Source organism: Pholcus phalangioides, unplaced genomic scaffold (genome assembly GCF_987345545.1).
Source record: "Pholcus phalangioides strain wild (caught in Gottingen) unplaced genomic scaffold, Ppha-v1.0 ptg000015l_1, whole genome shotgun sequence".
Taxonomy (NCBI): domain Eukaryota; kingdom Metazoa; phylum Arthropoda; class Arachnida; order Araneae; family Pholcidae; genus Pholcus; species Pholcus phalangioides.
Window position 1 is genome coordinate 40,860,950 of NW_028301608.1, and position 21,350 is coordinate 40,882,299.

Here is a 21,350-nt window from a genome sequence, read left to right on the forward strand (position 1 = left end):
AAACTGAGAAAAAGACCGCGAGTATAAAAGCCACGAATACCGCGAGAGCCGGCTGTATTATATTGCCTTACCCAAAAATATTTTCTAACATCTCTCGCCCTAAAGTTCAGCGGCACATTTACTGGTAATCACTGCACTATATGACACGCTGATTGTAGTTATATTATCCAACTACTGATTCTGATTCTCACAGGAATGCTAGTCTTAATAACATGAGGAATTGAATTTTTCCGTTTTGTACATTTTAAAAAAAATCGTACTTCAAAGAAATTGACATATATATCGTTCTCCCCCATCAGAACAATACAGTTAGTAGAAAATAAAGCCATTCCTATTTAAGTCCTACTACAAATTGTTCTTTACCCAATTATGATTTCAAAGCGGAAAATAGACTTTGCAGAAGAACATTTCTTTAATCTCTTAGAAATGAGTAATGCTTTATAAATTCAGATAAGGTGGAAAATCATTGGCGTGAAAGCTGTGGCTCTTTTCATCCGTCACCTGTTGATGTACCCGGAAGCTTTACTTATATCGCCATATTGCGTAAATCAAGAAGAAAACGAACTTCCTTATCTTATCATTACAATAAAAAGCAACAAGTATTGCCGTTAACGTAAACGAGAGAAATCAAATGCCTCAAAAAAGAAGAATAAAGAAAAGCAAATAATTCTGACCGTTGGTGATTCTCGCGAGAATCCGTTTGTGTATTTGAAAGAAAAGAAACGGACGAGACAGAAAGAAAGAGAAAAGCCAAGAGCCGGCATATCTTTACGTACCTATATGGTATTATAATATACATGTTGTGTGCTGGCATATGGATGAGCGCCATGTAACGATTTGTAACGGTCCACCGAATCTTAAAGAAGAATCTTTCCGCCAATGTTTATTATACAAACAGTAATTCGTTCTTTGACGTGGTGTTCGGCCCGGGTTCGTGTAGTCATTCCGTAAGTGCCAAGGGTCAGAGCACTTACGTTGTTCAAGTACGCGAGGACATGCAGCGGCGGCCTAGCCGAAAAAAAAAAAGGGCTTTCCTTTTTTTACATTTTCGTTTCAAAAAGAAAAGCTACTTTTCTTCTACTTCCATGACTTTTTTCTTTACTCCATTTTGAATTAATTCTAAGAATATTCACAAAGGTTTAAATAAATGTAGTTTTTCCTCTAGCATTCAAACTTCGTGAACTTCTGTCCCTCAACAATTTCAATGGTTAATTTTTTTTTTCTAAAGAAGATGTTGTATAAGTGCAGTGAAGTTTCAAGAGCTGTGGATACTGGGATCAATGGAGCTTCAAAGTCCTTGAAAGAAACCGTGCAATCGATTTGTTCCGTTTTAAGAACTGATCAGAATAACGTGAAATTATTTATTCACGGTTTTTATTAATGCTCGATTGGATATGCTCAAATGGGTTGTAAAAATACGCTACCGGTGAACCCTAAAGGAACTAACCATCACTTAATAGGAACTCAATTTCAGAAGCCGGTAGCCCGAACGCTTACGTAGTAAAACCTTCCATACCCGGAAAAATCACAAATTTGTGTTTGGATGTGCATGCTCAATTATATTTATGGACTAAAAGAGTAGCGTATATATAAGGTAGGTCATTGACCAAAGAAGTAATGCAAATAATTTGCGTTATTTGCATTATCTTTTGCGAACCATTTTGTCAGATTCACGTAAAATATTACAAATTAAACCAGAGCAATTTTTTACAATGTTTCATTGCCTTTAAAGCTTTTTATTTAAGCTCTTTTAGAGCTCTATGGAAACCATCTCTTTCTCTCTGCATCCGATATTATTTGTATTTGAAATTGTTTAGGACTCCTTTATTCAAGAGCCATCTCAACGAATTCAAGAGCGTGGCTCCCGAAAAATATTCGGGCTTCCTTGAGAACCATTAAAAATTTTTCAAGGGGAGTATTGCATCAAAACATACATGTATAAATACAGAATGTACAGATGTGGTGAAAAGTACCCAAGTATATGAATATATTAATACAAACTTGAATCGAATTCAGAATAATAATAAAAAATTAAGAATTGATGAATAAAATAACTTTGAAATTGATGAGAAAATTCAGAATTGATGGAAGAAATGATTTCAGAATCAAATAAAAATAATAATTTCTAAATCTTCTCTCTCGGAAATATAGAATTAAACTCTTCAATAATATCCTGTTTGGCTCAGGGCCGGATAACGTTGATTCTTCCGTCAAGACGCCACTAACTACATAACGGAAAGAATTTAAGAGTCACAGGTACCCTATACCGGATGATTCTAAATTCATGGGATAACCTTTAAGAGGTGATATAAGACACCTAAACAAGCATTTTTGGTAGCAGAATGTGCTGTCAAACCGCAATAGCAAAGGCGGTAAAGAGTGTTTTTAGATAGCACACAACAGCACTTCACCAAAAGCAAACATATTTTTCTGACGGATTTGCTGCAATAAGTGCAATCAACCATTCGAGGGTGCAGGGTATTGTAATAATGCGTCAGCCCTTGTCATAGTGCAACCTGGGTAACGCAAATTGTACCACAAGTCATTATACCGCTTGATCATTGTTTGGCGCAGCATAACCTTGATGGTCCTTGCACCGATAAAAAACAAACTCTAATCCAATCCGAATGTACATATGTACCCTCGAATGGTTGATAGCACGTATCGCTGTGAAATCGGTCGGAAATATATGATATTTGTTGTGCACTCTCTAGAAACACTCGATACAGCCTATGCTATTTCGATTCGACCGCACATTCTATGGCCAAAAATGCTTGTTTAGATGTCTTATATCAACTCTTAAAGTTTGTCCCATTAATTTAGAATCACCCTGTATATAAAAAAATATTCTACAGGTCAAACTGAAAGTTTCCACAAGTAGAAATTATTTAAACGATGTATTTACATGAGTCAACATGGGTCGCATTTCATGCGACGTCGAGCCGACTCCAATTATACTTTGTATTTATATGTAAATTTGAAAGAAAACTGGTAATCACGTCAGAAATTTCAACTTCGTTCATTTTCCGAAAGAGGGAATTGATATTCAAATTTCTTTTCTATTTCAGCGCTGCCCTGAAACACCATCAGCAGTATGGGTATACGTATAATATGCAGGGTGTCCACTCTTACCGTTAACCGATGGCTATTTCCTGAACCGCTGGTTTTAGAGACAACTTTCAATTGAAGAAAAGAAATTTCAAATGACGTCGCCCATCATCTTAAATGCCGTTCAAACAGAAAAAGTTGCTGATAAAAAAGTTACAAAATTTAAATTTTGTGATAAGTCTCCCGTTCTTCCAATATTGCAACGTTGTTGCCCTGTCTCTCCTGCGGCTAACAAAAAGTTTCCACGATTCTAAGCAATATTTGCTGAGATGTTCAAATTTTAAAAAAATCTGATTCTTAAAAAAAAGGGGGAAAGAACAGTACAAATTAACGGGCAACTCTCTTTTCCTTCATTTATATATTCTGTTCTTTTCCCCTTTTCTCTCTGGTTTTTTTAACTGAAATATCTCAGCAAATATTTGCATTTAGAAACATGGATTTTTTTGTTGGCCTCAGTAGAGACAGGGACAACGTTGTAATTGGAAATTAGAGGATAGGGGGGGACTTATCAAAATTTAAATTTTATAACTTTTTTCTTTTTCAAACGACATTTAAGATGATGGGCGATATCATTCGCAACATTTTTTTCTAGTTAAAAGTTGTCTATAAAATGAACAGTTCAGGAAATAGCAACTGGGCAACGATAAGAATGGACACCATGTATATCAGGGGGTTTAAACTCATGGTCCGCGGGCCACATTTGGTCCTCGGAGCTTTTTAACGTGGCCTACCCATTATTTTCAGAAAATAACTGAAAGCTTTGAAAAACGATTAATTCTAGAATTAATGAAAGAAATAATTCTAGAATTAATGAGAGAAATAATTCTAGAATAAATGAGAGAAATAATTCTAGAATAAATGAGAGAAATAATTCTAGAATAAATGAGAGAAATAATTCTAGAATAAATGAGAGAAATAATTCGAGAATTGAGGAAAATTCATAATTATTGAAAGAAGCAGTAATGCAAAATTTAATTAAGTTTAATTGCAGTATGCAATTAAAATTTTTGGAACAAATAATTCCAGAATTTCAGTGAAAAGAATAACCAGCAAACCAATCAGAGAAATAATTTCATAATTTCTGATAGAAATTATTTCACAATCAATAAAAGAGTAATCGCATAATTATTGAAAGAAATGATTTTAAGTTACTGTATATTGAGAAGGAAAATGATTTCAGAATCGCCGAAATAATCAAAGAATCCGTTAAAATGATTTCAGATTAAAATTTATCTCAGAATTAATCAATTTAATCAGTAATTAATCAAAAACTTTTTCAGAATTAGTGAAAAAAATACTTAAGAGCTAATCGAAATTGACAATTAGTAAAAAAGAAATAATTTCAGAATAAATAAAAGTCTTCAATTATTTATGTCCCTGTTTAACTCGGAGACATTCATTTGCCTATTCTATTCAATTAAGATGCCACTGAATTGGTGGCCCGCGGGAAAGTTCAATTTGGTCCGCCGTGTCCGGAAGGTTGAAGACTCCGGCTGGACTGGACATAAACTCAATTTCAGTCAATCAAACTTTCTCAGAAAATCAGATATTCCTGGGATGTTCATTTGAAATAATTATCTTTGAATTTAAATGAACACGATGTAGTTTCTACGGCTGAATTGACAAAATGTATGAAATCATCAGAGATGTTATAAAGGGAATTATTTTCAGTTCCGCAAAAAATGATAGATTATTCCGGCTTCATCAGAGGGCACTGTTCAATGATTTCAACAACGGTTCGGTTCATCATTACATGCCTATATGAGTATGAAATGTGTAAGTCGACCTCTTGCTAAATAAACTAACACTGTATGAACCCAAAATTACCGAAGTGTAGTTTTAGTTTCAAGAAACCGAAACGGGTGTAAGAATACAGTACAAAAGCGTATTCATTCGCTCAAAGCATTTCACAGTCCATTTTTTTCCATATCCAACGTGTAATCCGCTTATCCAAGGATGAGTAATTTCCATGCTTGGACAATTTTTACGAGCAGTGAAAAGAATATCACGAGATACCGTTTAATGGGTGATTTTTTTTCCCAAAGATTATATGCATTAGAAAAACTTTGTAAATAAAAAAAATACATACAATTTTTTTAAAAGATGTGTTATGAAAATGGGTTCGTGTCTTTTCGGGGGTTTTTAGCTTCAGGATAGAATATTTTAAGAATTCCCCGACGGATTTCACTGTTTCTTAAGTAAATGATATTGCCCCGTAGAAATTCACGGAAAATAATCGAATGAAAGTGCCCGAAATGTTACATATTTATGATGGCCAGGCCATTGAAAGAAATGGGAAAAATATGTAAAAAGGGGATTCCACGAAATTCATTCAGTGTCAATGGCTTCTGTGACTGAACTCTCTGTCATCACGTGGTTATACATATTTGAACAAAATAAAGTTTCCGTATTAAGGCTTCTATCGTATGGGAATGGGAAGCTGATGAATATCGATATCTTCGGCTCACTTATATTGAATGAAAAAAAATTATGAAGTATTGAATGACAGTTGAGTCGAACGAAACCGGCCACCACATCATTTAAAAATCTTATTCGTTCCGCATTTTTTTAAATAATTTCAAGAGACTTTTTGGACACCATGCCTTAGGCGGACGTGGGAAAGAGAAATTGGTTGTATCTTCTGGGAATCAAATCGAAAACCTTCTACAATCTTGGTAAATGCACTCACAGGGATGGGGGGGGGGGGGCACTTGTAATGGAAGAAAGGTCATGTCTCTGTGGTGGCATAATAGTCAGTGCACTCGCCTGGATTGCAAAAGCCCCGCCGTTTGATTCCTGGCAGAGGCAGCAAACGTTTGTTTCCAAGGTCCGCCTTGGCATAGTATTCAAAAATATGCGATAGAAAATATCTTTCCTTGATATGTGCCGGCTGAGAGAAAAAGTTTTCCTTTCATCTTAATAATTTTTTCTTTATTTTTCGGTTCAATATTAAATTTAACTTGACGAAAAATTCAGTGTTTCGCAAAATTAAAAAAGACTGCTCTGAAGGAATGATAATTACAGTCGATTCCCGTTTTAACGAATACAGTTATAGCAAAAATTCTGTTTTAACGAAAACTTTTCTAATCCCCCAGAGAAGTTCACATAGAAACAATGTAAAAATCTGGAATTCCTTTATAGCGAAATTTCGTTATAACGAAGTGATTTCTCCGGTCTCTTAGAGTTCGTTATAACGGGATTCGACTGTACTATAAAAGTCCAGTGGAAGTCCAAAAAGGTAAGTAAAATGAATGAATGTGATGTATAAATGGTACAAAAAATAAATAAATAGGAGAAAAAGTATCGGACCAAGGCAAAAAACATAAATAGTAGAAAGAATTTACGGACCGGCAAAAAATACATAAACAGGAAAAATAATTGGCGTATCGGCAGTAAATAAATAAGAGAGATAACTTGCGGACAGGCAAAAAAAAAAAATACAATAGGAAAAATAGAGAACCAGCAAAAAATACATAAACAGGAGAAACAATTTGCGAACCTACAATAAACAAATACAAAAAAAAATTGAGAAATAATTTGCAGAACCGCAACAGAAGTACCGTATTTTAAACATGTTGTATAAGGAATCCCTTTTTACAAATAACTCTGTTCAAAAAATGGGGACGGAGTTCTTAGGGGGTCTCTATGGATAGTATTTTAGATATATCTTTTCAACTTTTCCAGATTTTAAGCCGGAAAAATCAGGGGATTCCTTATGTACGTTAAAATACGGTGAATAGGAGGAATAATTTGCAGACCGGCAAAAGATCATAAATAACAGAAAATCATACATACGAAAAAGTCTGAAATAGGAGAAACATTTGCGGACAGGCAAAAAAATACATAAATACGAAAAAAAAAATTGAGAACAGGCAAAAATACTTAAACTGGAGAAAAAGTTTGTGGACAGACAATAAATAAATAAGAGCAATAATTTCCGGACCGGCAAATATACATAATAAAAACAACTATTTGCACATAAATAGGAAAAATAATTTGCGGACCTGCAAAAGATGGATAAACAGTATATAGACTACGGTTATCCAACTGGGGTTCCGTGACAGTTTTTTTTTTGGGGGGGGTTCCGCATGATCAAATGCCAGGAACCCTTAAAAATAACGGATCCCGGAGAGTTTTCAAAATTGAAAATTTTCTTGTTGCTGAACTTTCTTTCATAAAGCTGATCTTTGTTTTGAATTTTTACGAGATAGTGTCGCGATTAAAAAATGCCATGACCACTTGTATGACTAACTTAGAGAATGTGGAAGCATGTGAATGACTAAAACAGTGCGAAAGTATGTGAGTGGCCAAAAGAATGACCTGGTGAGCGAGGGACGAAAACAATGACCTGGTGAGCGAGGGACGAAAACAATGACCTAGAGCAGGGATGGCCAACAGCTGGCCCGTGAAGTGATTTTGTGCGGCCCGCGACAAGGTAAAAGTACCGTGGAAAAATTGAATTTGTGATCATTATTTGAACTAGCGGCTCCAACAGCAAGTTTCTTGATTGACAAACTTCTTATTTCTAGTGGCGAAATTAATTCAATAACTAATTAATTCAATTGATAATGGAGCGGCTTATACACCGAAGTTGCACCACTGATGCGGCCCGCGACGCTATAGCTGACCATTACGTTGTCCCGCGAACAGAAAGAAGTTGGTCACCCCTGACCACCCATGCTAGAAGGTGTGAAAGCATATGAACAACCGAAAGATAGTGACACACAGACATATTTACTGTATGGGGGGGGGGTGAAGAAGGCTCTAGTCCGGGACGGCTAATTTAGGGGAATATGTAAGTCAAGACGGTCATCCATTCCAGTCTGAGAACAAGACTAGAATGGATGAATGAATTGCAGCGAAATTTGTATAGTTTCTAGGCCACGAAACGATAAATCCACAAAAATATCTACGCAGCAAAACAACTAAACTCTGTGTACACGGAGAAGTATTCTCATTCTTAATCATTCTCAAACTGTAAAAGTCTATATTTTATAAACTTATTAACAATAAAAAAAATCATGTCTTTCTTGTACTGTAATAGACTATTTTAAGCTAAAGCTCTGCATCCGATTACAACCGACAAATAATGTCATTCCCGTTTCATAATAATCATTACATTTTGCCAGTATTACTAATGTTATTTTACTTTGTACAAACATCAACTGTTCAAATTTTGTAGCAAACTTAATAATTTAATTATTGTTTACGTAATAATGTGATAATATACTAATATCACATTATATTGATTTTTTATGAGCACATTAGTCTTCACCAATCTTATTTTGAATGATCATTAACAGTTGCGTTTTTTATTTGATAGGTGGTAGAGGGAGGTTCCGGTTTAATCAATTTATATCAATATAATACATCCTGTACTGTATAGCTATCTTGTAAAAGGCATATTTCGACGGCATATTTATAATAACTACATGAATTGAGCGAAATGTGTTGCGAACCGGCACCGGTCCACAGACCAGCGGTTGAAGAACGCTGGTATAAACCATAAACCTCAAAGATATTGTAATGCATAAGTTCGATTTTGAAATATGACAACGTGAATCAACAAGTTGAAAAGTCGGAGAAGAATCAATAAGGGTTCTCCGTGAAATATAATTATTTAAATTTTATCAATTAAGTCGACCAAAATATTGATATTTCATAGTCATTGTCGTAAAGTAAACGTGAGAACTGAATTTCAGATACGATTATTATCTTTGTTTTAGGATAACAAACTTTTCTTACCTGTAACGAAAAATCCACTTTCCACGCAAACATTCGATCTCCCATCAGAGGAGGAGAGGATGAAATTAAAGGGGAAAAAAGGGAAAGAAATACGGAAACGAAAGAAAAAAAAAATATCGAAAAAAAATAAAAACTTCGCGGCTTGTCAATTTTTGGGAAAAAGTTTTTGGATATCGTTTCAGCGAGAGCTTCAAGAACAAGAAGATTGGGAAAGTAACGAGAGAGTGAGAAAAGAGAGAGAGAGAGAGGAAAGCTTTTCGGCGTTTTCCAAAACACGGTTAAGATCAGGTGGGCGGCGTTATCAGTGCCCCCTAGCGGACAAGAACTTAAATGATCCGTGTTATCTTCGCAACATATTGGTTCGAGTTTTGGAGGAAGCGTTCAGGCATGTCTTTGTGGATGGCGGACACCTGGGGCCTCAGAGAAACTCTTTTCAAATTTCCGTTGTCTTTCCTCCCGAGAAAGACTTATGCCGACACTGGGAAACTTTTAACGGCAAACTTGCAAAATATAAAAGTAAAGAGAAAAATGGTGCGAAATTCGGTTTTCTGAACTCTGTGAATGCAAAAAAAAAAAATTAATTAATTAATAAAAACCTAAGAACTGTGTAACTGTACGAAATAAGGATCTTATGCTTAGTATTATCAATACTAATATCATATCTTTGTCCACTGCTATTTGACCGATTTGAAACCGAAAACGGAATAGTAGATAAAATTATGTATATAATTAGAAAGTACAGTGAAACACTTTTAACGGCTACTCGGCGTTCCGCTAAAATGTGGAGGTGACCGCCGAATAGAGGTTGTATCACAGGAAAAACGCATTTCAGAGGGAGTGTGTCAAGATAACGGTTTTCAATGTCGCAAAATAATCTTGTGCTCAATTTATTTATAATGCCCAGAAAGAGATAAATATACAGTGAAACCTCGCTACAACGATACTCGATATAACGGCAAATCCCTTTACAATGGTATTTTTTCAAATCTTGTTTCAAATAACCTCTAGTGTATAATGTTAAACTTCTCTCGATACAACGCGATATCCTTTACTATGGCAAACCCCTCTATGAAAATATGTTTTAGGAGGATTTTGAAAAACCCTGCAACGTTTATTATTTTCATTTATTTTTCTCTCGAAATATTCTTCAGTATATTTTTTTAGTCATCTCACATGTTTCAGTTTTTTGGAGGACCTCTGATAATATCGGTATTGGGCACCACCTAATCACCGAAAGTGTTAGGTATCGGTATTTTTTGTGTGATACACCAAAGTGTACTGCGATAAACCTCTTTACAGGGGCAATGCACGAACAGAATTTCTTTTATCAGCTGATCAGTTAAAATATTTTTCAGCGAAAAAATACTCAAAAGCATTTTTTTTTTGATACCAAGAGCGTCGATTGAGAAAATTTGCCAACTGCAGCATAAATTTGATGACACGTGATGATAATGTTGCCTCTGGATATAGCGATTATTCATTTACAAAAATATTTTTTCTTGATCCGGTGTTATTATGTATATGAAAGTTTCACTGAAATACCAGATCATCCGATCATTCCTTAATCTGCATTATCCGAAATCTGTTCTTCCCTTATAACAAGTACATTTTCTTTTTTCACATTTCTTATAATCCCTCACTCTTGCTTTACTGAATCTCTGCATGCTAAAAAAGTGAAGAATGTATCCGCAAAGAAAGAACTGCCATATATCCTTTGCCTATTCAGTAAAGATCACAGGTTATATTTGTCTGGTTTACCTGTCACCCCGGGAAAAAATTTTCTAAATGTCTTATCAGCAAACAGCAACCATATAATATTAGCCTTTGTCATCCTATTTACAAATGTTTCCAACCTGATAGTGTCACACATTAACAGAAAATCCGATTGATTCGAAAAGACATTGATTCGGATGCAGGAAGATTATAATGTTATAAAAAGAGATCTATGAGCTCTGAATGCATTGGGAAGAAGAAAAAAAACGCACAAAAAAACTTGTGTTTCTTTAACTCTTATCTAGTGGCTGCTGACCGCATACAGAGGTGGCCGCGGAATAGGGGTGTTTTTTGTATTATGTCTATGGTGCCTATTGTCCGTTCCGAGAAAAACTGGTCGCGAAGTGAAGTTGGCCGGAGAATACAGGTGGCAGCCTATGGAAGTTTCACTGTATTTCATACGGGAAAATTCTTGTCCTTGTCGGAACCGTACTAAACACATTCGCATCGGGATTTTCCTAAAACTTTCATAATATAGTCTACGTCAGCGATTATAATTACAGATAATGTTATCATTCGGGTATTGTTATCATTTTTGCAAGAAACAGACCAATATCATAATTCATAAATGGGGAAAATTTCGTTAAAGTTGTTGGAACTTTGGTTTGTTATCAATTTTTTTCCCCGTCAAGTTTTTTTTTTTTCCATTTTGAAGCTAAGGTTATATAAACCAAACTTATTTTTTCCCAGTAAGTTATCATTATCAGGCTGCAAGGCTATGTGAGAGGCTCTAGAAGGTGTTCACTCCCCCTCCCCTCTCCATTGTTGACTAACATTTCTGAACTCAATGTCGTAATCGGTGCTTAATATTTACTGTAGTCCATGCACGTGTGGAGCTGCCTTTGAAATGACCTCCTTGCCACTGTGAAGGCAGAATGTACGACAAAAAAAAAAACCTTTTCTTGTGGTCTTGATCAGTTTCTATCAGGTGACCAGATTCAAATTTTTTTCCCTTGAGAAGTTCTCAAGGGGTCCATGAAAGTATTGTAAATTAAGAAAAATATCGTAATTCGTAGTATACATTAAACAATTCCATTCCAGTGTAATGGAAGAGTTTAATGTATGTATTTCCAGTACAATGGCCTTAAAGTAACAATGCAGGATTTTAGCTTGAAGGAAAAAATTTGCCCGTTTTAGAAAAAAAATGGAACGATTGAATATTTTGCAACTAATTATGTGGGGAAGAAAAACAGAGTTGTCCCGTTAACCATATATTCCGTTCGATCAAACGGGATGTATGGTCACGGTACTTGCAAACGGGGGGGGGTTGTTTTTTTTTTGTTTTTTTTTTTGATATAGTTATCATTCGATTATGGTTATTATAGTTATCGGAAAGCCCGAGTTCCGATGGGATCACATCAAGTGACATGGATTGTAAATCGGGGTATTCTAGTGATGTAAAGATATTTCAATATGCGTGTAAAACTGGAATTCTCGTTTCCCGATTAGAATGTGTTAATATTATGTTCTCTATCTATATATTCCAAGTAAAATTTATCACTTATCATATCATTCAGTACTTTATTTCTACTGTCAGTGGCCAAAAAATTTAAAAAATTAGGAACACCCCTCACTCAAACATCGACTCGTCCGTGCAGCACGTGCGCTGACGTAATAAACTGGATTTGCTGATAAAAAGCTTTCTCCTGGTCTCTGGCTCCAGTTAACTTTGCAATTTGTCTGTTCATGGGGGAACAAGAGATTTGAGTAACTTTGAACGCGACATGATTGTCGTTGATAGAAGGGGTGGTTCCAGTATCCTCGAAGCAGCTAACCTTCTTGGCTTTTTTCGTACAACAGTATCTGGAATCTTCAAAGAATGGCAGTTAAACCAAAAACTTCTAGCGGAATAGTGAGCGGAAATCGCACGTAAACGAAAGAGGTGAAAGGCGACTGACATTCATTCTGTGCAGCAACAGAAGGGCTACAACATAACAAATTGCAGCGCAATACAACTCACTATCATCGCAAAGCATATCCGTAAGCTGTACAAGACTGATCTTAAAACGAATTGGTTTTAATAGCCGGCTGCCAAAAAGAGTCCCTTTGATTTCACTGCAAAACCAAGGAAAACGACTTTTGTGGGATAGAGAATGCCAAAATTGGACATTTGATGAATGAAAGAAGGTTGTCTAATTTGACGAGTCAAGATTTATTTCTTCTCCATGACGCTGATGGCAGGATCCGTGAGTGGCGCAAGCTGCTTAAAGCCATGCATCCGGCATGCCACATGACAATGTTAGAGCGGGTGGCGTCAGAATCAAGGTCTGGGAAAGGATTTTTACAAAATTATGTTTGAAGTCACGGGCCTTATTATATGACTCCAAGAGGTACATTAAGCCTGTGGGTCTTGGGTTGAGCATATATTAGCCTTGGTTTATTTTAAAAAATCGTACTAAATGGGGAAATAAGAATTGCGTTAATCGCGGATACAATCTAAAAAGAAAAGGGAACGGGAAAACATGTCTCGGGTAAGAGAAAATATTTGTATTTTAAACATATCAAATAGAAACAAGTTTTTAAGAGTAATTCGGAAGGACTTCTGTCTCTTTTTCTATGTAGTCCCAACAAAAACAAAGACCGAAACTCACTTTAGGTTGTTCACCTTTTACGTTCATCAAAACGAGAAAATGATCCGAAAAAATCAATTGAGTAAAGAAAAGAAAAAATAAAACTACTTCGTATCTTAAATGCTGACGAATCAATCATCCATGATTGTCAGTCCTCTTTCTCCTATACTATTACCACATCAAAATCATTCAGTTTTTCTACAATACCAATTAGCCCTTCTTTTTCCTTTCCTTTTGTATCCAACAAGGTTGTAGAGTTTGTTCTTGAAGATATCAGTAACGGGTACTATAACACGATCGAGAAACAAGCTCACTTTTTTTTTTTTTTTCATAATGTCGTATTATTACTGATCGTAGTGATTGACAGTAAGCACCTCATGTAGTGTTTTAACCTCACCACTATAACTTATAACATCCTGTTATATTTTCTGTTCTTCTTCGTTACGTGGAAGATAATGACTACGTTTGAGGTATGCTAATTGGGGGAGAGATAAACCGAAAAAACAATAGAGTTGCTTCACCGAAATGATTCTTACACGAAACATAGGGATAGTTAGTTCTGCTATAAACAATTTTGACGTACCATGAGAAGTACTCTTTTAACTATTTTTCTTCTGTTTAATATCTCTTCTTTTCATTCACTAGTTCATTGAAGTTCAAGATTCTCAGTTTTAATTTCAATTGTTTTGAAATAAACCACCATGTGCCACTATTTACAAGGAAAGAGTCCCAAGGTGCCGTCTTCAAAAAACTATGAAAAAATTCAAGTACATTCATCTCACATATAAACACATAGAAACCAATACGTTATCGGCAGAATACACTTATTAAAGAAGCAAAAAGTTATTGATAATGATTGCAGTTGGCTTTACTCATCGCCTCTCTCGCTTCTTGGCAATATTTATAAAAAAAAAAAAAACCTTTTTACTTTCTTTTCTTCGCTTTCCTTCAACTTCTCTGTTCTAGGAAAACACTAGTTGTTTTTCTTTTTCTTCTCTTTCTTTGTGCTGTATGTTTTCATGTTTCGTTTGAATGACGCAGGGCCGCAACTAGATGCTTGGTCACCCGGGGCAGGTGAGCATTTTGACGCCCGCTTGTAATGTTGAAGGAGAGGTTTGAGAATAAAGTTTGCGCCCCCTCTAGTGCAGCGCCCGGAGCACGAGTCCCGCTTGCTTCCCCCCTAGTTGCGGCCCTGAATGACGTCACTCTAGAGTTACGGAATTTTAAATTCTTCTGTTGGCGTTCGAAATAATAATATTTACTTTTTTTTTCAGTGACCCATACTAATTCCGTCGGATTTTTTAATATTTATATGCACATTTAAATGAGTAGAATCAGTGGTTTGTTTTTTTTTCCTATACTTTTTGATGGCATCACCTTGGGACCCTTTCCTTGTTAGTTCAATCTGCAATTGTTTTGTTTTTAGTTTTGAGCTCTGCAAATTTAATAGGTATGTTCTACAAATGAAGCAGGTTATTTATATTTGAATGAAATATTCTAGTCAAATAATTTGACTGTGCTTCAGTCATGATTGTGAAAAAAAAAATATGCGGAAAATGCATCTTCGATTATTTTTCCATTCAGGATGAAAGAATTAAGCCTTATTCGATATAATACAATATAACACGTAGGTAACAAAAAAATGTAATCAAGAACTGATTCTAATATTATCACAAAGACGTAAATACAAAGTTGCCATCTCTCGATAAAAATTTCTTCTACTTTCACAAACACATTTTTCAATTCTCAATATTTTTCGATCTTTTTCTATGACACATACAGGGTTAGAGAATTGGCTCCATTAAGTTCAAAGCACAACCATTTTCTGGGACAGTGGCGTCGTTAAATTGCTTTAAACTACTGTGTGATAAAAAAAAAGTTTGTGATTTTTTTTTTTTAGCATTTAGTTTTAAGGGTGGACGAAATTTACCGACAAAACAAATAAAAAAATTTCAAAGGGTTGGTGTAAAAATGTCGTTGGAGATGATTTCTCGATAAAATGCTTTAAAAATTCATTCGATGGATTCTTTTCTTTTCTGTATCTTGTCCATCTTTAAAAAAATGTTCTTCATGGAAATAGTTCACCTTGTTTATTTCGAACAATTAAAATATACTTCTTTAATTAATTAATTATTCTATAAAAACATTTTTTTGGGTGCTACAATCAATATTTTTTGTGAATACATTAAAAACCAATATGTAGGATGATAATATATCATTACACTGTACAGTAGAACCTCTCGATAACGGACACTCATGGGACTGAAAATTTTGTCCTCCAATGGGAAGATACGATATACAATATAACCTTGTTTGTACGACTGTCACATTTATACGACGTTTTTCTTCGGTCGCAATCGGTTTCAACGCACTTTAATGTTAAAAATGTTTGCTGTAAAAGTAATACACCGGTGGTTGTGCATAATCACCAATTGTCTCAATAAAGATTGATTAAATTTCAATGCATTTATCACTTTTACCGGCGATTATGCATCATTCCCAAATAAATAAATATGAAAACATTTATTTATTACTTTTATTCTCTTCATTAAACCAATTAACTATTTTTGCCAATACATAATACATGCAGTACACATATTTTCAATAAAAATTGAATTAAAATAAGTGTGAAGACGGTAAAAACATTCAGAACAACATTATCAGTCTTGTAATGTTGGCTTTCTTCACACATATCAACAAATAAAACCAACACACACATTACCATTCAAATTCAACATCTTGGACCATAATTATGTTCAGTTAATTAGGTAATTAATTGACAATTTACCATATTTACCAACATGAGCTGGGGATTAAATATAACCTTAGTTGAATATGATATTCAACTCGGTTTATGACCAAAAATTTATAAATTAGAAATTTAAAAAAAATTAGAGTTTGCCTGATTTTACTGTCCTCTATCGAGGATGCCCACTAACGGGGAGTGAAATACATTAAAGCCCAATCCCATGGGACCGGAGATCAGAAAAGTGTCCGTTAATGGAGAGGGTCCGTTATGGGGGGGGGGGTTCCACTGTATACAGAAGTGTATCATCAGATATATCATTACATGGGACACACGAAGAATATTTGGAGAACACATATCAGAATTTACTGAGAGCATTGAGAGTATAAAAATAAAACGAAAATAACTGATTCAGTAAGGAAACAGCAAATACTTCAAAAACTTAAATAAATTTGAAAATTTTTCTTGCAAAAATTCTGAAGAGAGAGATGTGATGCATCAATTAATAATTTTTTCTGATCCATTCATATCTAGCATGAAGAAAAAGCGAAGAAAAAATCTAAGATTACCACAAAACGCCTTCAATAACGCAAAACTGGTTTTGAACATTTGAATTATGATCATAATAGTATTATGACATGTAATTAATAGTTGTTACGTTGCCATAAGAAATTTTTATTACTAAAAATATGCATTTTAGAAGCTGTAATCCATAAATTTTGAATAAAATTATTAAATTAATAAATTATACGCAGTGTATTTAACCCTTTAAGCGGCATTGCAAAGATATGTCATCTATCTCTTACCCTTTATTTTAGCATAGACAAACTCAGACATTTTGTAATGTTGAAAAAATTTCTAGCAATTGGACGGACACATGGTGAGGCATTTTGCGGAAAACGTGGTCAAAAATCTGTCTAATTCTATACAGAAATGTGGATGTGGTCAGTGCCGTCTTAACGCATGGGCCCACCCGGGCACGGCCCGGGAGCCTCAAGAGAAGGAGGGCCTCACAAAAATGAGATCTAGTTACAATTTTCGAGAGTAAACATGTAAATTTGTCTAGTAGGCCTAGTTTAATACGTGTGTCATTCCGTCAAAAACTAAACTTTTACTTTACAATGCTTTTATACTTTCTACACTCGCTTACCGTCAATTGATTTAGGGTCGCACATAGTCCGAAAACCTAAATTACTTAGCGATCATCCATAGACGCTTCCTTAGAACAATTGCTCATCATCCCCCCTTTCACGCATCTTTCCACACTATACCAAGATCATTCCGAATCATATACTCTACGATTATTTTCTTTCAATTTTATGATCAAAACAATAAAATTACACATGTTCTCGGATATTATACAACTCGCTTCCATTAACCACGAATATGATACTCGTACACGTAATGTACTTTTCCCCGCTGCAACTCGCATTAATATGCTTTTCAACAATGTTAATACTACGGGCCCACGCTGCTGAAATATGATACCTGTCGCTTTAAGAGAAATCAATAGTCTACGCATGTTCAAGACCCATCTGAAAATATATTTAACTCAACAGCCATAAGAGATTTAGTACATTTATTATTTTTTTTTCTCATTATAATAGCATCAATTTATGTTGTTGTTTTTCGACAATTTTTTTATTTTCCTGATTGTTTTTGCCAACCCTTCTTATCGGTCATCAGGGCATTAATATGTCCTTTTCTTCGTGGTTCGACTGTAGATGCACAATTTATATTATAGTGTTTAATGCACTCATCTGTATCAAGAATCTCTCATATCAGTTTTATAATTCTCTGTAATGTTTTCATATACGGAAATGAAATTGAAATTCAATATATTCTCGTGAAATTCCCGGTTGTGCATTTTAGGTATGAGATCCCGGGAGAGAAACTCTAATCTACACTCAAATGAGTGAAGAAATGAAATCATATTCGATCGTTATGCAGTAATTGAAGTCTTCATATGAAAAATGGCCAAATTATAAATTTCTAAATAGGAAAAAGAAAAAAAAGCTTCAATATATTCGAAGCGCATATTCTCGTTTAAGTGAAGCGAGAGTAATTTTTAATAATCTCCACCTGTTGAAGAAAAGCGAAAGTCGAAGCAAACTCCTTCAGAGAAGATATCATATCATTCGTCTTTTGATCCCTGCATATTCTCGAGACATTGTCAGATATAAGAAACAAGTCAAGCGTTTCCTTATTTAGTCAAGCATTCAGGGAAGAGGGCGGGAATATCCAGGAAACACAATGTCAAGTGGTCCGCAAACATTCCTGTAATATCGGGAAAAACAGCATTTAAGTACGGTGAGTTCATCTCGAAGGGAGACGCGGTAAACTTACAAGACGGAGAAATAGCAAAGGTACGTTCAAGGAGCTCCAGCGATTCTCAAGACAACGTCGGAAGAGGAAGCAAAAAATAAGAAATTTGCCCGGCTTTTCTCATTTATCTGACCGGAAATTTGATACTGGAATTTTAATATATCCATACTCGAAAAATTTACATTGTCATCCCAAATGAAAAAAAAAAAATCTGAAAATTCTTTTATTTTCGATGTTATTTCATACATTATATTGGAATTAATTCACTGATGCATGAAAAAAAATCATTAGAAGAATAAGTCAAATTAGGTATTCATTTACTGCGTATAACCACTATCCTTAATGAGTTCATGCTTAAAGAACGCGTAATTACAGTCGAACTTGGTTAATTCGAAGTCCGAAGTCACTGGAAAAAAGTTCGAATTATATAAAATTGAAACCACCCAATTAATCTATCCTGGATCTGTAAAATGACTACAAATTGCAACTTAATCATCAACATTCACATAGGATAATAATTATCAATTATTAAAATTTTATCATCAATTACGAAACTGTTTCCCAAGTTTTAATAATTTATAATTATAATAATTGATTTTAGTTTCTTCATTATTCCATTGTTTTGGAATCAGCATCGCTGAAGAATTTCTTGACCATGTTCAAAGCCTGGATTACGGAAACAGTTCGTGGTCGTCAGTTATGAAACTGTTTCCCAAATTCTGGTTATCATTTTTGTGCTGTTAAGGAAATATACTTTCATTAACATATTACAAAATATGAACTTTCCGATACTTTCCATACTCTCAATGATGGCAAAAAGATCCAGATTTTGAATGTTACACCTTGACTATAGGTTTAAAAGCATAATCGGTATTAAGTGGTGCACATTCTTTATGCTCTCCAGTTGAACAGTGTCAAAATGAGACTTAAATTAAATTATCAAAAATAAAAGAGAAACAGAATTTTTGAACTTTTATTAGTCTTTCAAAATTTGTTGTTTAACAACTTCATCGAAAAAATCTGGCTTCCTGTATAATTTTTCCAAACTATTTTGATTTCCGATTTTTTCGAACATTAGTTCGAACAAAAATCATGATTTTTTCCCTCCAACTTATAATTATCCAAAAAATTCGAAAAGGTTCGAATTAAGCAAGAAATCTTAACGTTAAATTAGGTAGAAAACTCTCTTTCAAGGGAAGTTCGTAGAAGTTCGAATTATACGAAATTCAAATTAACCAAGTTCTACTTTACATAGTTCAAACGAATGATACGCACATCGATATAAATAACTTATCATCATTGATGTAAATAATTTATCATCATTGATGTAAATAATTTATCATCATTGATGTAAATAATTTATCATCATTGATGTAAATAATTTATCATCATTGATGTAAATAATTTATCATCATTGATGTAAATAATTTATCATCATCTATATAAATAATAGAAATGTTTCAATTAAGAATAAAATAGTTGCGTAATTTCCAGTAAAAGCCACATCCAGAAAAATAACCAGAAAAATAGAGGCTTTTAAACGCAGTGGTTTTTAATAAGCTGTATCTTCGTATAAGTCGTGCGTTATTTTCATTCAAAAGCTAAAAAAATGCAAAAATTTTTATAAAAAGTCAATTTTGTACACTTAGCTTACTTTCCGTTCCTTTTGAAAATTTTATAATAACTTTAAATACAGTGCTAATGAAACATTAGACATGTAAAATGTTTATGAAAATTCATTGGGATGTCAGAAGAAAAGTTACTGGATAGGTGACTTTGAATTAGCCGCAATAGCTAAACATTAAGTTTTAAGTTTTATTAACATCAAGTTCTATAAGTAACGGCTTCATTACGGGATATCATTGCAATTATAAAGAGAAATTATTGAAATTATTTCATTTCTTAATTAATATTTATGTTTTGATTGTCTCGATGTGCGAACTATAAAAGTTACGAACAAAAAAAATTGAATAAGGTTATTCAAGTTATGAGATAAAAATACACAGTTGTATATACGAGCAAAAAATATTGGATGGCAATTGTTCGAGTTACGAGCAATGTATATTTGAATTATTCGAAATACAAACAAAACATATCGGATAAAAAATTTTGCCTGCTCACAAAAAAAAAAATTCTGAAAATCGACCTTCCGGGCTCTACTAATAACGTACTGTAATTTTTTTTGGACTACGGTAATTAGAAAAATTAATGTCAAACAAAAAACAACTAAAAAATTAATAATTAAGTTATTATCATGTTATAAAAAACACTGATAATACGTACACAAAGTTTTAATATTGACTTTAAAAATTTGAATCGTAAATTTGGAAAACAATACGAATGAACTCGGTAATTTTAAGATTAATAGTGAACAAATATTTACTTCGAGTCACAACAAAACAACGATTTTAATTGAATAAATAAATGAACATTGTTTCCAATAAGAGTTTCCATTTCTTAAATATTGAAAAGATTTAGCTCTGTCTGAAATGAACTAGAAAATTTTTTTATAAAAAGATTAAATTTTAAATTAAAAAAACAGAAAAAATTCTTTCATAAGTAGAGAATTTTTGTCCTTGTGATAAAAATTGATATACACCCATGACAATGATAAACAGTATAATAGAATAATATATGTAAAATATTTCTTTGATTTGATTTTTTTCCTTAAAAATCTGGTGCATTGAATTTTTTAATGATGAAATTTTTTCATGGTCATTTAATTAGTAACATAAAATAATTTGTATATAATTCTAAATTAATACTGAAACTTAAACATAAGAAAATGCGTGATTTTCATATGGCAACATTTTTCAGCCCAAACATAGGACTTTTTGTAAAATAAATTTGTTGTTTTTTTTCAAATCTTTTGTAAAATATTCTATAATTAGAGGTTTCATTTTTTTAATGTTTATTTTCCGACTTGAAATAAGGGTCAGTCGTATCAGTGTTCTACTATCGACACAGGTTTCCTCCACCTTTTCACTTTATCCTATCTGCCCACGGGCCACACAACATATCGAAGACGGCCACATTCTCCGCTGACATTGAAAGAGTGTGTTGACCGCCTTCCCAACAAAAAA

General features: G+C 33.9%; 1 protein-coding gene across 2 annotated transcripts in view; it reads right to left on the minus strand.

The window, feature by feature from the left end:
- Positions 1–21,350, minus strand: part of LOC149076028 (protein O-linked-mannose beta-1,2-N-acetylglucosaminyltransferase 1-like) — a 155,675-nt gene that overhangs the window by 81,103 nt on the left and 53,222 nt on the right. The window contains exon 1 of one of the 2 annotated variants that reach the window (XM_089243550.1): positions 8,854–9,133. The exons of the other annotated variant lie outside the window; for it this stretch is intronic. The gene's annotated coding sequence lies outside the window, so the exon portion shown is untranslated. Of the gene's footprint in view, positions 1–8,853; positions 9,134–21,350 lie in introns of those variants that run through there. 2 annotated transcript variants of the gene reach the window in all.